Source organism: Nicotiana tabacum, chromosome 10, assembly GCF_000715075.1.
Source record: "Nicotiana tabacum cultivar K326 chromosome 10, ASM71507v2, whole genome shotgun sequence".
Classification (NCBI taxonomy): Eukaryota; Viridiplantae; Streptophyta; class Magnoliopsida; order Solanales; family Solanaceae; genus Nicotiana; species Nicotiana tabacum.
Window position 1 is genome coordinate 171,775,680 of NC_134089.1, and position 19,173 is coordinate 171,794,852.

Consider the following 19,173-nt stretch of genomic DNA (forward strand, 5'->3'; position numbering starts at 1 on the left):
AACCTTGGCTTTTAGCCGGCTAGACAAGTAATGAACACAAGTAGCAGAGAGAGAGGTGAGAGAAAGTTTATGTGTGTGCGTGTGTGTGTGTGCTTGAACTATTGTGTGTATGTTTAAAAGGCAGAATGAGAGTGTATATATAGCACTTAGGGAGTAGAACAAATAAGGTAAAGAGAATTAGAGTTCAATCAATTAAGGATCAATTAACCAATCACAGAATCAATTTCTATAGGGAAGTCCGGGAAATACCCCTTTAATTAGGGAATAGTCAATTAACGGTCATAACAGGGTTCAACTAAGGTAATAAATCAAAATCATACCATATAGGGAGTCAATAAGATCCCCAAACTACTAATAACTAATTAAGGCAAGTATAATCAATTAAGGTCACAAATAAAGAAACAAGTAAAATCCCAACACACAATTATTTTAGCAGGACAATTATTCGAATCAGTAAAAAAACTCAGAGAATACTGATTTTAACAAGAAAAGATTGCTCAAAACCTTAATTGAAATTAATCACGCAAGGATCCCAAAGAATACTGATTTTTTAATATGGAAAATTGTTCAAACCCTAAATAGAATCAGTTAATACATTGGGTTGACAGAAAAATAAACAAATAATGGAGAACAAGTGGAAGAAAATCAATGCGACAGACAGAAACATCCAGAATTTACGCATATACAAGAGAATCAGTCAAGATAGTGAAAAACACTTAGTTTAAACACTGAAAAGTTAGAAGAACCTCTGAAGAAAGTCTAGGACGAACCCTAAATTAGAAAGAGTGAATAAAATCGAAGCAATTAACTAGAACAAAAGATTTTCAAAGGAAAATACCAAATAATACTCGAATCCTTTCAGATTTACAAAGATCTGAACGGATTTGAATGGTAGTTAAACTAGGGTTTCAGAAAATAGTAGAGATAAAGAAACTCGGTCTAAAACCCATAGATTCAAACTAAAATAGGAGGAGATCCTTACTCACAAATGAAGATGGCCTTAGACGGGCCAGTAAACAAGTTTCAGGCAAGAACAGGTTGGATCTCCATGAAATTTTCTCAAGGATCCATGTAATCAAACGGCCAGGAGGCATAGCAGGCTGGTAATGATCGGAAAATACACGAAAACCCCATAGACAGGAGCTTCTCGCCGATGATAGCGATTAGGGTTAGGGGCGAGTTGAGAGAGAGTTGGAGAGTTTATGGAACGAAGGCGGCAGAAATGAAAGAGTGAAAGGGGGTTAGGGTAGGTTTAGAGATTAATATGGTAAGGTTAATTGTGGACCGTTAATTTTAGATCAACGACCACAATTAACGGGGTTATTAGGTCGGACAGATATACGTTGGGCCCGGGGGATGGATTGGGCTGGTTTTAAAAGGATTTGGGCTAATATTTAGGGGTTAGGTCCGAAAAATTAAAGAAATTAAAGAGGTTATTTGTTAAATATCTAATTAATTAATGAAATAATTAGTAAAAATAATTAACAGATTATAGAAAATGATTTTTGTGCGTGAAAATATTTTAAGACAATCACTCGATATTTTAAAAAATGAAAAAAGCTATTTTCTAGTAAGATAATGTCATAATGCATACATAGGCTATTTTTGCAAAATATGCAATTATAGTCTTAAAAATATAAATATAATTATAAAAATTCGATTAAAATATTTGAAAACTCATATGAACATAAATGATAAATTTAGACATTAAATCATCATAAAATTATATGAGGGATAGTTTTGAATATTTATGTAATTAAACGATGCAGGAATAAATGGATTTAGGGCCTTGAAAATTGTAGAAAAATTGTAAAACACTTGTGCATGTTTGTAAATGCATGTACAATATTTTAAAAGTGTTTATGTATATTTAAAATATATGAGGGAAAAATTGGGTATCAACAGTTGCCCCTCTTTATCCGGGAAGAATGAAAGAGTTTTCGGGTAAAGAAATGATGACTGATTTTGACCGAATGAGTGTTTTAAGAAACTAAAGACCGAACCCTAGTCTCTGAGTTGCCTACATATCCCTGGTTTTATGGGAATTAGGCCGTCTGTAGTTCTAGTTCCAACGGTGAATGAAACCGATGGAATTGTTATAGGAATGGTAGCCAGTTTCATCAAAAGGTTCTTTTTGTGAAGGGTGATGTACGATAGAGTTATAATCATGGGTCTGGAGTGCAACGAATGGATTGTAAGGTAGATATCTGGATATCACAGAGTAAGGTGGGTAATTGATGGGAATCAGTTATGAATGGCGAAAATGGCATGAGCGGAAGCCGGAGCGAAGGCTGCTCCTATTTGAAGAACGGTTACCTCCTGGATTACCTGTTAAACACAATGCATGCAAGCATGTAGATGATGCAAATTTCCTTGGGACCATGAAAGATTGTCTTTGGACAGTGCGGATGACGTCCTTAGACTATGATGCCCTGGGCCATGAATTGTGAAATAGGAGAATCGCAGGCCATGAAATGATGTTGTCGGGCCATGGGGATGTTGCCTTTGAACCATGATGCCTTTGAATAATGATGTGCAATATGAGAGATCCCTAGGCCATGATAAGGTGTCTTTAGGCTATGAGGATGATGCCTTCGGACTATGACGCCTTTGGACAGGTTGACTATATGTCAGCCCATGAAGCGTAGAGATATGATACTGAAAGTGATAGCAAGACAAAGCTTAGTCTTGCGCAGAGTTTGTGGGCAAAGCTTAGCCCGGGAGAAGAAGATAGTGCCAAGAATTGAGCAATATTCGTGCAGGAAGGGACAATGCTTAATCCCATGAAAAGATAGTGCTTGGCCTTATGCAAATACGGAGGTAGGGTTTAGCCTCATGCAAGATTTGAGACTGAACTTAGTCTCATGCAAATGGAAGGTAATGCTTAGCTTTATGCAAATATAGAAGCAGGGCTTAGCCTCATGCAAGTAGAAGGCAATGCTTACCGTATACGAATATAGAGGTAGGGCTTAGCCTCATGCAAGATTTGAGACATAGCTTAGTCTCATGCAAGAAGAAGGCAATGCTTAGCCTTATGTAAATATGGAGGCAAGGCTTAACCTCATGCAAGATTTGAGATAGAGCTTAGTTTCATGCAAGGAGAAGGTAATGCTTAGCCTTATGAAAATATGGAGGCATGGCTTAGTCTCATGCAGATGAGAGGCAGGGCTTAGCCTCACGCAAGATTGGAGACAGATCTTAGTCTAATGTAAAGAGAAGGCAATGCTTAGCCTTATGCAAAGATGGAGACAAGGCTTAGCCTCATGCAAGGAGAAGGCAATGCTTAGCCTTATGCGAATATGGAGGCAGGGTGTAGCCTCATGCAAGATTTGAGACAGAGCTTAGTCTCATGCACGAAGAAGGCAATGCTTAGCCTTATGCAAATATGGAGGCAGAGCTTAGCCTCATATAGCGAACAAATAGGAAGAGAATATTTCTTACTGGAGATATATCTGCATCTGGTGGCCTGATCGTTAGGACTTTCGTATGTGTATGCTTGCGAATACTTCTGTTATGTTCACCATGCCTGCATCCAAAGAAAAATTATAAGTTTTGTAAGGGGAGGTTGGTTCGTGCCTTCGTTTGCTGGCTTTGCTTCGCTCCATTCTAGAGGCCTTGTTTGAATTGCCCTAGGTAATACCTGATTGTCACGGAAATAAAGTTTTCGAAAATATGCATCTATTGATAAAAATGGAGTTATTTTTCAGAAAATATAGTGAGATATCAAGTAATTTAGATGAACTAGTGACTGTAACACATTTTAGAGATATTGAAGCTTTTCTTATTTTAGAATTTTGAGGGTCCTCCTCAAAATTCTGCCCTAGTTTGGTAAATGATCCTTCGGTCGTTTGCGTGTGACGAAACTTGTTGACCTTTCTTTGGAATTTTGAGAATCTTTCTCAAAATTCTGCCCAAGTTTCTTAACCAATTTCTGACTTTCTGGCCTATGAAGGCGTTGGCTGGACTTTCTCCAAAATTTTGAGGGTCCTCCACAAAGTTCTGCCCCAGTTTTCGGTTCTGGGGGAAAATGATAATTGTATTATGATATGACCGAACCCACAAGGCTGCCTACGTATCCCCTCTTAAATGGGAATCAGGTCAAGCGTAGTTCAGTTACATTGGATGAAGGAATGTAAACAATCTAAACATAGTATCTCTTGACTGCGTCTGAATTGATTGGTTTCGGCCAAACTTTTCCGTCCATTTCTGCAAGTATGAGTGCTCCTCCTATTAGTACCCTGTGAACCATGTAGGGACCTTGCCAGTTGGTAGAGAATTTCCCTTTATCTTCATCTTGATGAGGGAAGATCTTCTTCAGCACCAGCTATCCCAGCGTAAACTATCTTGGTTTGACCCTTTTGTTGAAAGCTCTAGACATTCTGTTCTAATAAAGCTGACCGTGACATACTGCGTTCATTCTTTTTTTTGTCTATAAGGGCCAATTGCTCATAGCGGTTCCTTATCCATTCTGTGTCGTTGAGTTTGACTTCCTGTATTATTCTTAAAGAAGTGATTTCTACCTTGGCCGGAATGACAGCTTCGGTACCATAAACCAGTAAATAAGGAGTTGCCCTAGTTGATGTGCGAACTATAGTGGGGTACCCTAATAGGGTAAAGGGTAACTTCTCGTGCCATTGTTTGTGGTTTTCTACCATCTTCCTTAGTATCTTCTTGATATTATTGTTAACAACTTCCACAACTCCATTCATTTGAGGTTTGTATGTTGTAGAGTTTTTATGCTTGATTTTGAAGGTTTCACACTTGGCTTTCATCAGGTCACTATTGAGATTGGTGGCATTATCCGTGATAATGGACTCGGGAACTCCGAATCGGCAAAAAATACGATCCTTGACAAAGTCTGCAATGACTTTCTTTGTTACAGCCTTGTAGGATGCAACCTTTACCCATTTTTTTGAAGTAGTCAATGGCCACAAAAATGAACCAGTGCCTAGTGCATCTGTGAACTCATTTTGAATTCTGGGCTCATGTTTGAATTCTATCTTTGTGAATCTCTTCATTAATTCCTGCACATGATACAAGTATGGCAGTATCTTGATGTTCTTTGTAGCCCATTCTTCTTGAACCTGATGTACCAGAAGATCCGAATCACCGATTACCAGCAGTTCTAGTATATTCATATCGATGGACAGATTGAGCCTCATGATGCAAGCCTCTTATTCCGACATGTTGTTGGTGCATGGAAACCTAAGCTTTGCAGATACAGGGTATTGTTGTCCAATTTCTGATACCAAAACTGCTCCAATGCCTGTCGCGCCCCCTTTTTCCCTCCGCGGAGAGAGAAAAGTCCGGGTTTCGACATTCATAAGGGTAATAACTCATTTCTTTTTGGGAATGGGTATTTGAAGAGTCGCCACTTAATGAGTTATGGTGCTTTAGGGCACCTAGAACGATTAACTCTTAGATTGGTTTATATTACCAGAGATTAGGGTAAGGGCTGGAAATGACCTCAAGGGGAAGGTGTTAGGCACCCCTCTTGGTCCACAACTGTGGGTCCCGGTCGAAATTATATTTACGAATTAGTCCATTAACAAATAAATACTTGAAACAAATAATTGCAAATAAAGCACGTTTGTATAACTCAAATAATAAGACAAAGGTTTTGGACAAGTTGTATATAGAACAAAGTTTTAAATAGAAGAGATTTGGGATAGGAGGGGTCCTAGGTTGGTTAGCCTACAAGATCACCCCATACAATTTCCGGTAAACACTCCTCAATGAGGGGTACACGTGACATTAGCGCGTAGTCATCATATCCCTTATCTACCCTTCCTATCCCCTTAGAGGTCATTAAAGCGAGTGTTGGTCAGCGATCTCTATTGCGTGTTGTTATCCATCCCTTCTTAATGGTCCTGGAGAAATTTTAGGCCTCTACCTATAGGTAGTTCTAGACAGACCTCTAAGGTTTTAAAGGTGAAAAGACTAGGGTGACCGGAAAGAACAATTAAGACCTTAACACATAAGACAAAAGGGAGCAATTAGAGGCTCAAGTTTACCTCCTCAAACAATACACATAAGCAGAACGACTCAAACACAAATAAGGGCCTCTTGTTAAACAGTATCCTAACGCCCGATGTCTAAGTGAATATCAAGATACAAAAGATAGGCAATTTATTATATAAACTCAGAAGTAATGTCCCTATCAGTTTGCCTACTGATTTTTTAAAGCCTATTAAAATCAGAAAGACATTAAGTAACAGAAACAGTTTCAGAGTTGCAGGATTTGAAAATGCCCTATAGGCTTGCCTACACACGGAATAATGATAACTACTTTTTATATAGTAAAACAGGAAAGATTTTAAAACAGACTCTTGAATCCCTATAGGTATGCTGTCTAATGATAGATTAAGGCAATTTTTGAAAGAATTCATTTCAGGGAAAATAAACCACTAATTAAACTAGTTTCGAAGTGAACTAATCGTGGACTAGGTTGATTTATTTAAACTAAACTGGTTTAAATCTGTAGGCAGAATTTCTGGTGGTGTTCCATATAGGCATGACATCTAGTTGTTTAAAACTGATTTTAGAAACTGGTAGGCATTATAACAAATAAAAGCACATATAAATATTCGTTATAACAGAAATTGGACTAGACCATATCCTATAGGCATGGTATCTACTTGTGAAGTTGATTTTAAGACCTATAACATGATTTCTATTATTGGAACCACTTGAGACCTATAGGCATGATTTCTAACATAGCAAAATATAAAGTCCTATAGGCATGTCTTCTACTTGGTAAGGAAAACATAGCAAAATATAAAGTCCTATAGGCATGGTTTCTACTTGGTAAGGCAATCATAGCAAATATAAAGTCCCATAAGCATGGTTTCTACCCCGTATTACCCCACCAAACATGTAACTACACACCTTTTTTCACTAGTTACCCCAATATTTATTTACAAATTATTACAGACCATATGAATGAATTACATAAGAAGATAAGAAAAATAAGAAGTTATTCTATAGAAAATAGGCCTCAAATGCCAATTTCATAGAAAATATCATTGTCTAGGTGCGTCAGAGTTCTCTAAGGATCTCAAGGATCCCGGGCAGTGCTCACACCTAGACTTGGTAACCAAATTGAGTAAGTGCAGTATAGAAGGGTCCGTCTCAGTGTACCAGAGTTCAGAGGGTTCTCAAGAGGATCCCAAGGCTGTACACACACTGGAGGGGGCAGAACCTAGTGACTTAGGAGTAGAGTGAGAGTGCTTGACACAGTTTGAAAGTTTCCAGTAGGAAAACAGTATTAAAAGGAGACTTGAAAATAATTTTATTGAAAAAAAGAGGGGTTATTCAATGAGACAGTTTTGAAAAAGGTAGGGCAATCAACAAACAATAGACCAATCTCAAAACCAAAATAGGTTCAACATCACACATAGAACAAAGAACCAAAATAGGTTTAGCACCACAAGCCTTCACACATGGGTAAATAGGAATTGGGGGACAAGTAAAGTCCATAATGGTAAGCACATAGCATGAAGAAGTCTTTGGAATTGGTACAGATATGCTGAGAAACACTGATTAGACATAGTCACAGAATCATGCAAGTTTAGGAGTGCAGACTACTTTACAAGGAGATTCATACCAGAAACCAGATAGAGCAAGATCACATGGAGACAGACTACATAGAGGGGATAACATGTCCATGCTGATCCTAAAGAAGGGGAGTACATAACATGCTAATAATGTAAACATATCAACTATAGGTTTCACAGCAAAACCCTAAGTAAAAGCAGACTAGAAACATGATGAATTGAAGTAATAAAAGGAATATATTGTTTTTGGAACTTGAATTGAAGTCAGAACATACCAGTAAAGAAGGTAGTAAACACAAAGTGAGGAGAAAGAGAGTAGAGTAATCAGCCTTGGCTTGCAGCCGGCTGACATAGAACACTAGCAAGTAACTAGAGAAAAGAGTGCAGAAAACAGTTTTTTTGTGTGAGAGAGAGTTTTGAACCAATGTCCCCGTCCTTGTGTTAATGAGAGAGTAGGTATATATAGTAGTTCGAAACTAGGCAAAATAAGGCAAGAGTCATAATAGTGCAATAATTATGAAACCCAGAATCAATTAGAGCAAAATCAGTACCAGTATTCCCAAAAGTTAAGGGAATTAGTTCAAACGTTAAGACAAATACAAATAAGAAAAGAAATTACTGTATGACCAATAAGGAAAGATTTCAAATTCATTAAGTATAGAGTAAACAATTAGGTCTAAGTTCAAAACAACTTTAATTAAGGAGATAATCAGTAGGAACAAAATACTAATGCAGACAAGGTAGCAAATCTATCAATTCAAATAGAAAGAGTAGGAATCGAAGGTTTAAAGAAAGGTCTTCGAATCAAACCATAAAATAGGGAATCCAGAATCAATCAAAGAGAAGGTCATGATTCAGTGTTCAACATATAAATAGAGTGAGATAAGAACAACCAGACATAACAAACACCTAGCACTGCTAGAAAGAATCAAGTCTTGAACAGTCAAGACGAACACAAGCACATAGAGGTGATATAAGTTAGGCTAAAAACTCAATAAGAACATGTTCGAGGCAAGATAGTCACAGAAACTCAAACAAGAAAGGAGCAGTCATGCTAATACACAGAACCAAACGAAGAAATCTAGAAAATTAGGGCTTTCAACATAGGCGAGTTGAAAAGGTAGTAAAATCATAGAATCAGTCAAAATATGCAAGAAATAGAAGTTTAAACATAAAGAATAAGTTTAAAAAAAGTTTAAAAAGAAGTTACAAAACCCTAATTTTTTAGAAGAAGGTGAAAACACTTGAAATCACATGATTCTCGTAAAGAGTTCCAAGGACAGTGTAAAACATCTAAGAAACAAACTTAAATTGTTTTAAATTTTTACAGATCTAGGAGATGTAGGCAAAAATTAGGGTTTCAGAAGAAACCCAAATAAAGATGAAAGAACCTGTCTAGAATCCAAGGATCGTAACAAATACAGCGTGATTTTGCTCGAAATCACACTGGAGTAGTCAAGAATAGACAAATGACGAACCCTAGGTGTAAATCGGCGTGGCCCTGAGACCTTTAAGACCTTAGAGAAGGCATGCATGGCATTAGAGAAGCCATTGGAGGCTTAGGAGTTGATGGAAGATCACTGGAGAAGTCCAGAGGAAAGAGGTCGATGGTTTGAAGGGCTAGGGTTTGGTTGAGTTACTGAAAGAGAAGAGGATAGGAGATGAGATAATACAGAGGTGGCGGTCTATGAAAAATGGTTAGGGTTAGGGGCTATTTAGAGTTAAAAAAGAAAGGAAAGAACGAGGGCCGTTGATCTTTTAGATCAACGGCCAGGATTTGACGGGTCTTGGGTCGGGTACTTTCATTTTATGGCCTGGGTTGGGTAATTTGATTAGGAATTAGGTTGGGTATTGGGTTTAATTGAGGCTATGATTGAAATGTAATCTGGCTATATTTTAAATAGCCAATTTATTACTATATAATTTATAATAAATAATAGATAATTTCTTAAAAATAATTTTTTATACTAAAATGATTTAAGATAGATATTTAACATTTTAAAAATATATGAGATAAATTTATGCATATAAATGTAATTATACATTAACAGGGCTAATATTGCAATTATATGCAATTTAGCTTTAAAAATGCAAAATGCAATTATAAAAATACAAAAAAATATTTTAATAATATTTTGGCATAAATATAGAATTTAGATGATTAAATTATCCCAACAATCATTTGAGGGATAATTATTGGGGGTTTTATGAGTAAAAAGGGAGGAAATAAATTAATTTAAAATCTTTGAAAATATAGAAAAAATTATAAAAACCTTGTGCATGCCTATATATGCATATGTATGCTATTTTGAAAGTATTTATGTATATTAAAAATATATAGGGAAAAATTAGGTATCAACCGCAACCCCTCTTTACCTGGGAAGAATGAAAGAGTTTTCGGGTAAAGAAATGATGGCCAATTTTGACCGGATGGGATGTTTTGAAAGATAGAGGCTGGACTTTGGTCTTTGAGCTGCCTACATATACCTGGTTTTATAGGAATCAGGCCGCGTGTAGTTCCTAGATTCATTGGCGGAACATACCGATGAAGTCATTACAAGAACAGACGCGAGATTTTGGAATGGATGCAGGAGTGGTTATGGTGAACAGTCAAGTTTGGGATAGTTGAAGGAACTAGAGCGAGGTCGCTCCTTCTAGAATAGCAGTTGCTTGCTGGTCACCCGTAGATAAAGAGATGCTACAGACATGTATTTGTGCGAAAATTTAAATATGATGCAAATTCCTTTTGGACCATGAAAGTTGTCTTCGGACAGATTAAGGATGACGTCCTCAGACCATGATGTCATGGGCCATGAGTTGTTCAGTGAGGGATTCGCAAGCCATGAAATGATGTTCTCGGGCCATGAAGATGGTGCCTCCGAACCATGACACCCTTGAATAATGATATGCAAATTTGAGGGATCCTCAGGCCATGACATGGTGTCTTCCGGCTATGAGGATGATGCCTTTAGACTATGACGCCTTCAAATAGATTGCCAATATTTTAGCCCATGATATGCAATAATATGATGTTAAAAAGACAAGACTTAGTCTTGTGAAATAGATCGCTGAGCTTAGCTCGATTGGAAAACAAATAGATAGTAAAATACAACAATATTTGTGCAAAAAGGGACAGTGCTTAGTCCCATGCCAATGTGGAGGCAATGATTAGCCTCATGCAGATATGAAGGCAAGGATTAGCCTCATACAGATATGGAGGCATGGATTAGCCTCATGCAAATATGGAGGCAATGATTAGCCTCATGTAGATATGGAGGCAAGGATTAGCCTCATGTAGATATGGAGGCAGGTATTAGCCTCATGCAAATATGGAGGCAAGGATTAGCCTCAGGGAGGTAAGGATTATCCTCATGCAGGTATGGAGTCAAGGATTAGACTGATGCAAATAGGGAGGCAGAGATTAGCCTCATGCAGGATGGAGTCAAGGATTAGACTCATGCAAATAGGGAGGCAGGGATTAGACTCATGTAGGTATGGAGTTAAGGATTAGACTCATGCAAGTAGGGAGGCAAGGATTAGCCTTATGCAAGTATGGAGGCATGGATTAGCCTCATGCAAGTAGGGAGGCAGGGATTAGCCTCATGCAAGTAGGAAGGAAGGGATTAGCCTCATGCAAGTAGAGAGGTAGGGATTAGCCTCATGTAAGAGCAAGTAGCAAGTGAGAGTAGTATATGTCTTAGCTGGAGATGTATTCGGTGTTCGATGGCCGGATGGATAGTGAATTTGCTTTGTGTATATATGTTTGCGAGCACTATCGTTACGTCAAAATGTACCTGCGTTCCAAGAAAAGTTGTAAGTTTTGTGGGAGGAGGTTGGTTCGTGCTTTGTCCGCCGGCCTTGCTTTGCTCCATTCTGAAAGTCCTTTTGAGTTTCCCTGGGTGATACCTGACCATTATGGAGATAGATTTTTCAAAAATATGCAATTATTGATAAAATAGAGTTATTTTAGAAACGTATTGATATATCAAGTAATTTTTGATGAACTAGTGACTGTAACACATCTCAAAGGCATTGCAGCTATCTCATATTGGAATTTTAAGGGTCCTCCTCAAAATTCTGCCCCAGTTTGGTAGATGATCTTGTGACCGTTTGCAGATAGTGGATCTTACTGAGCCTTCTTCGGAATTTTGAGAATCCTTCTCAAAATTCTGCCCCTATTTCTTAGCTGATTACTAACCTTCTGGCACATGTTGGTGTTGGCTGGACTTGCTCCGGAATTTTAAGGACCCCCTTCAAAATTCTGCCCTAGTTTCTGATCTTGGGGGAAATGAAAATTTTATTATGATATGACCGAACCCATAAGGCTGCCTACATATCCCCTCTTAAATGGGAATAAGGTCAGGCGTAGTTCAATTACATAAGAAAGAAATATGAAATAATCTAGGTATAGTATCTCTTGACTGCATCTGAATTGATTAGTTTTGGCCAGACTTCTCTGTCCATTTCTATAAGTATGAGCGCTCCTCCTATTAGTACCATGTGAACCACGTATGTTCCTTGCCAGTTGGGAGGAACTTCCCTTTGGCTTCATCTTGATGTGGGAAGATCTTCTTCAATACCAGCTGCCCTAGTGTGAACTATCTTGGTTTAACCCTTTTGTTGAAAGCTCTGGACATTCTGTTCTGGTAAAGCTGGCCGTGACATACTGCGTTCATCCTCTTTCCATCAATAAGGGCCAATTGTTCATAGCGACTCCTTATCCACTCTGCATCGCTAAGTTCAGCTTCCTATATGACTCTTAAAAAAGGAATGTCCACCTCGGCTGGGATGACAGCCTTGGTACCATAAACCAACATGTAGGGAGTTGCCCCAGTTGATGTGTGAACCATGGTACGGTACCCTAACAGTGCAAAGGGTAACTTCTCATGCCACTATTTGTGGTTCTCTACCATTTTCCTTAATATCTTCTTAATGTTTTTGTTGGCAGCTTCTACGACTCCATTCATCTGAGGTCTGTAGGCTGTGGAATTCTTGTGCTTGATTTTGTAAGTTCCACACATAGCTTTCATCAAATCACTGTTGAGATTGGTGGCGTTGTCGGTAATAATGGACTCGGGAACTCCGAATTGGCAAACAATACGATCCTTGACAAAATCTGCGACGACTTTCTTGGTTACAACTTTGTAAGATGCAGCTTCTACCCATTTTGTGAAGTAATCAATGGCTACCAGAATAAACCTGTGTTCGTTTGAAGCAGTAGGCTCAATCTGACCAATAACATCCATTCCCCAAGCGGTGAATGTCCAAGGAGAGCTTGTTGAATTGAGCTCATTTGGCGGCACTTTTATCATGTCGACATGCACTTGACATTGAAAACATTTGCGGACATACTGAATGCAATCCGTCTCCATGGTCATCTAAAAGTAACATGCCCTGAGTATCTTCTTAGCCAAAACGAAACCATTCATGTGTGGACCACAGTTCCCAGGATGCATATCCTCAAGTAGCTTAGAAGCTTCCTTTGCGTCAACACATCTTAGCAAACCCAAATCAGGAGTTCTTCTGTACAAGTTTCCTCCACTATGGAAGAAGTGATTTGACAATCTTGGGAGCGTGCGTTTCTGAGTGTGATTTGCTTGTTCAGGGTATCCTCCTTTTGATAAGTATTCTTTGATGTCATGGAACCAAGGCTTTCCATCTACTTTTCCTCGACATGAGCGCAATATACCAGCTGATTATGGATCCTCACCGAGATGGGATCAATGTAATTCTTATCTGAATGCTGTATCATGGATGACAAAGTGGCCAATGCGTCAGCAAACTCATTCTGAATTATGGGCACATGTCAGAATTCTATCTTCGTAAACCTCTTTCTCAATTCCTGCACATGGTACAGATATGGAAATATCTTGGAATTCTTGGTGGCCCACTCTCCTTGTACCTATTGCACAAGCAAATCCGGATCACCAATCACCAGGAACTCCTAAACGTTCATGTCGACTGCCATGTTGAGCCTAGTATGCAGGCTTCATATTCTGCCATGTTTTTGGTGCAGAGAAATCTGAGTTTAGCAGATACCGAATAATGCTGACCCATTTCTGATACCAAAACTGCTCCAATGCCCACTCCTTTGAAATTTGCAGCTCCGTCAAAGAACATCCTCCAACCGTCATATGCTTCGGTAATGTCTTCTCCTATGAATGATACTTCTTCATCAGGAAATACATTCAAGGGTTTGTATTCTCCTCCCACCGAATTTTCAGCAAGGTGATCTGCCAATGCTTGTCCCTTGACCGCCTTTTGAGTCACATAGACGATATCAAACTCACTTAGTAGTATCTGCCACTTAGCCAACTTCCCGGTAGGTATGGGTTTCTGGAATATGTACTTTAGGGGATCCATACTAGATATGAGGTATGCAGTGTAGGCATAGAAGTAATGCCTCAATTTCTGGGCTGTCCAGGTCAAAGCACAGCAAGTGCGTTCAAGTAGAGAATACCTTGCTTCATAAGGTATGAACTCCTTACTCAAGTAACATATGGCTTGCTCCTTTCTTCCTGTCTCGTCATGCTGTCCCAAAACACACCTGAAGGCTCCATCCAATACAGATAAATAGAGTAGCAAAGGTCGTCCTGGTTTTGGTGGGACCAGAACTGGTGGTGTGGACAGGTACTCCTTGATCTTATCAAAAGCTTTCTGAAAATCTTCTATCCATCTTGTTTTAGCGTCTTTCCTCAGCATCTTGAAGATGGGTTCACATATGATTGTGGACTATGCTATGAATCGACTGATGTAGTTGAGCCGTCCTAGGAAGCTCATTACATCCTTTTTGCTCTTAGTTGGTGGTAACTCCTGAATAACTTTGGCTTTAGACGGATCTAGTTCGATCCCTCGACGACTGACGATGAATCCCAATAACTTTCCTGTGGGAACCCCGAATGCGCACTTTGCGGGGTTCAATTTCAAATTGTACCTCCTTAGCCTGTCGAAGAACTTCCTCAAGTCTGCTATGTGATTTGCGGCCTTCTTGGATTTGATAATGACATCGTCCACAAACACCTCTATTTCTTTGTGTATCATATCATGGAAGATGGTTGTCATGGCTATCATGTAAGTGTCCCCAGCATTCTTCAGACCGAATGGCATCATCTTGTAACAGTTTACACTCCATGGTATAATAAAAGCTATTTTCTCTACATTTTCTTTGTCTATCCAGATCTGGTGATAACCCGCGAAGAAATTTACAAAGGATTGGCATTCATGCTTGGCGAAATTATCGATCAGGATGTGTATATTTGGCAGTGGGAAGTCGTCCTTGGGACTTGCTCTATTTAAATCCCGATAGTCAACACATACTTTGACATTCCCATCCTTCTTCGGAACCGCCACGATGTTAGATAACCAAGTTGGGTACTCAATCATCCTAAGAACATTGGCTTTGATCTTCTTGGTAACTTCCTCCTTGATTTTTAGGCTCATATCTGGTTTGAACTTTCGGAGTTTCTGCTTGACTGGTGGATACATGGGATTAGTAGGCAACTTGTGAGCCACTGTAGACGTGATCAAGCCGGTAATGTCATCATATGACCCTACAAAAATGTCCTCATATTCATTTAGAAACGGATGTATTCTTCCTTCTCTGTTGGTGACAAGTGAATGCTGATGCGAGTCTCCTTGACGGTCTCGGCGTTCCACAAATTTACTACTTCGGTTTCATCCAGATTGGACTTAGGCTTATTCTCAAAGTTCTTATCTTCCCTAACAATTTCCTCAGGTATCTCATCTTCTTCCTCTGAATCACTATTCTCATGTTGCGTTGCCTCATTACATGTCACAGTACTGGTTCATCAGGAAAAGTAATAATAACGTTGTGGAAAGAAAAAGTGTAAAGATAGTAGTGAATAATGATAAAGAACAAATGTATTTGATTAAAACTGAGAAAATTGTTCAAACAAAGTTTGGCTCGATGAATCGAGCATTCATTTTGAAACAAGTAAAACTTAAAACAAAATTATGGGAAATCTTAAATGCCTAGAATGGCTTATAGAAGTAAATTCTGCCAAGTTACCCAGGGACTCGGCGGGCTCGGGATGGTGTGTCGGTCTAGTTCCTAAGAACAACTCCCTTCACCATAGTCTGAATAGTGAGGCCTTCTTTCTCATCCTCTTCAATTATGGCACTGCAGTCCATGTCTTCATCCTCCAAGAACAAATTATTCAACCCAGCTAGTGCTTTATCCTCTGCAGTTCCCAATATTGTGTCAGCCTGATAAAAAGCTTGTTCCAAATGTGGCACTCGTTGCTCAAGAGGGTAATACGGTCCACTCCATGGAGGCGACCAATCATTGTACTCTTGCCATGTATACTGGTATCTGAGCCCAAAGGTGGTACCATGATTTTTCAGCTGTATTAGTTTGGTGATGCCTTGGAGGTTCTTTCCCAACCCTTTGCCGGGTTCATATCCGGACCATGCTTGTATGCTTTCTATTTTGTTACTCTATCACTTATCCTTCTCGACGGCATTGACCCATTTGATGTGATGATAGGTTTCCCCTCCTAGCCTTCTTCTATGTCCAATGGCTGTGATGGTTTGACTAGTGTAGATAGGGTTACTCCCATCTCCGTGGATGATCACCTCCTGACGGTTTCATTCGAATTTCACAACTTGATGTAGTGTGGAAGGCATGGCTCCAATAGTATGGATCCATGTCCGGCCCAACAAAAGATTATATGAGGCTGGTATGTCAAGCACTTGGAATTCAACATCGAACCAAGGCCCCATCTGCAAGCGAAGGTTGATTTCCCCGATTGTGGCCATCTAGGACCCATCGAAAGCCTTCACATTCATACTTCATACCCGTATCTCATGGAAACCTTTGTCCAACCTTTTCAGAGTGTCCAATGGACAAATATTTAGGCTCGGACCTCCATCAACCAGGACCTTGGCAATGAACTTGTCTTCAAATTTCACTGTGATATGTAGTGCTCGATTGTGATTCAAACCCTCGGGTGGTAGCTCATCTTCGTGGAAGATAATCTTATGGCTCTCCAGAATTTGCCCAACCATGTTGGCCGTTTCTCCACCGGTGATGTTATTGGGTACATAATCCTCGCTTAGTACTTTCATCAAAACGTTCTTGTGTGCCTCTAAATTCTACAATAGTGACAGGATAGATATCTGAGCAGGACTTTGTTCAGATGGTCAACAATAGAATACTTCTTTGCCTGTACTTTCCTCCATAGGTCATCTGGCCCGGTCTCAATGATAGGCTGCCTAGTAGTGGCCTCCTTACTTGAACCTCCCAGGTGTTCAGGTGTATAGACCCTTCTGGTTCTAGTCATTCCTTGTGCAGCATCAGATTCCTCTATCTTCTCCTTCCCTTTTCGCCGAGCCTCAACAACATAATCCTAAGGTATTGCTTTTGAGTTGAATGGGGTGTGGTTGATACTGTCACAATAAAAGGTGTGACCACTTCTAATTCAAATGGAGCGGAGGTGGCTGCGGGTGGAGCCGCTTCCACCTCGAATGGAACTGATGCAGTTACCTCAACCTCGATTGGTGCCTAAGTCTGAACCACAATAGGAGTAAGTGTGACTACAACCTTAAAGTCATCGCCTTTTCGAATAAGCCCGATCGACCCCTCGAGGTCCCATTCTTCATTTGTCTCTATCACATGTACACCATCACCTCTGTGATCAAGGAGGGGATTGTTGCGGACATTAGGTGCGTCTTCCTTTGCTTGTATGACCTTGTTGTCAATTAGCGTCTGGATCTTATCCTTCAGTGTTTGGAACTCAGCAGTGGTATTCCCTTTCATACCGAAATGGTACGCACAAGTTTTGTTCGGATTGACCCAATAGGATGGATTTTCTAATGCCTCAGTGGGAACAAGAGTGACGTAACCTGCGGCTTTCAACCTTTCATACAGTTGGTCGATGGTCTCAGCAATGTCGGTGTATTGTTTGGGTGCTTGCGGTCAAAGTTGGGAATTGGTCTTGGATAATTTTGGCGAGCTGGTGGTGATGGGAAATGGTATAGTTGGGAGTTATAGGTGTGATGGACAGAGGCTGGTTGGGAATATCTGGGAAATAAAGGTTGATATATAGGCAGTGATGCTTGGTATGTGGGTGGGGGCGTTTGATATGTGGGTGGAAGTGTTTGATATGTGGGTGGAGGTTTTTGATATGTTGGCAGAGGTGTTTGAAAGACAAATGGAGATTTTAGTCCCTGAGCCACCATTATTGTTCCAACCTCTTTCTTCTTTTATATGCCGCCTGATTGTAATGCCTTGTTTGTGGCTTGCAGTGACTCGAAGTTTGTCACCATCCCGCTTTTGATTCCTTCTTCGATTCTTTCTCCAAGTTTGATGATGTCAAAGAATTTGTGATTTTCGATAACCATCAACCTTTCATATTATTATGGATCCTATGCCCTAACGAAGAATTTATTCATCTGTTCTTCGTCCAAAGAGGGCCTGACCTTGGCTGCTTCCGACCTCCAACGAGTAGCATACTCACGAAAAGTCTCAGTAGGTTTCTACTTAAGATTCTGAATGTAGAAAACATCTGGTGCATTTTTTGTGCTGAACCTGAACCAGTCCATGAAATCCGATGCCATGCTTACCCAATTGGACCATTTCTTTGGATTCTGGCTGCCAAGACAAAGCATCCCTAGTAAGGCTCCTCATAAAGAGCTTCATCCGGATTTTTTCATCTTTCCTGACCCCGACAAGCTTGTCACAATAGGTCCTTAGATGAACCCTGGGATTGCCCGTACCATCGAATATTTTGAACTTGGGAGGTTTGTACCCCTCTGGTAGTTCGACATCCGATTGTATGCACAAATCTTCATAGTTCAAACCTTCCATTCCTCTGTCGCCCTCAACACCTTGAACTCCGCTTGTTAACTTCTTGAGTTCTTCAACCATGTTTTTAGTGAGCAAGTCCTTCTCGGAGGATTCCGGTGTACAGGAGATTGGTTGGGTAGGAGGAGGTATAGTTTCCACATATATAGGGTTGCTTTGATGGGTGCCAGGAACTTGGGTGTAGTGATGGTCATTCATGGAGTTTTGGGGATCGGGAATGGGTTGTGGTATGTTTTGGGGAGTGTGGTAACTGGTGGTTGGTGGGCACTGAATTGGTTGATGATGATGTTGCAGTAGAGTTGGTATTGGCAATGGATTGATATTTTGGGGTGGAGTTGCATATTGATTTGGCGCGGGAGGATTTTGGTTTTGTTGGTTTTGTGTGTTTTGAGGAGGTGCTGGGTTCTTTGTGTTTTGTTGGTGGATATCGGGGACATTGAGGGTGAGTGACAAGTTTTCCAAGTTGCAAACCTTCTCAAGTTCTCCTTGCAATTCCAGTATCTTTTGTTCCAGTCTCAAGACTAGATCATTTGGGGCCGGAGTACTGTGGACATTTGAGGTTTCTACGTTCTCAATATTCTCCTTTCGGATACCACTTAAGTCGTCCATTTTGTCTTTCCTTTGCCCTTTGTGTTGCTTAGATGAGGAGGAGGTGGAAGGCCTCTAGATCTGGTGTGGTATGCTGTCGAGGCCAGTATGAGTGAACCAACCTAAGGGGATGGGAATAACAATAAAAAAATAAGCAAAAACAAAAGGTAACAAGTCAGTGAGGATCCTAAAACATTTGCAGTA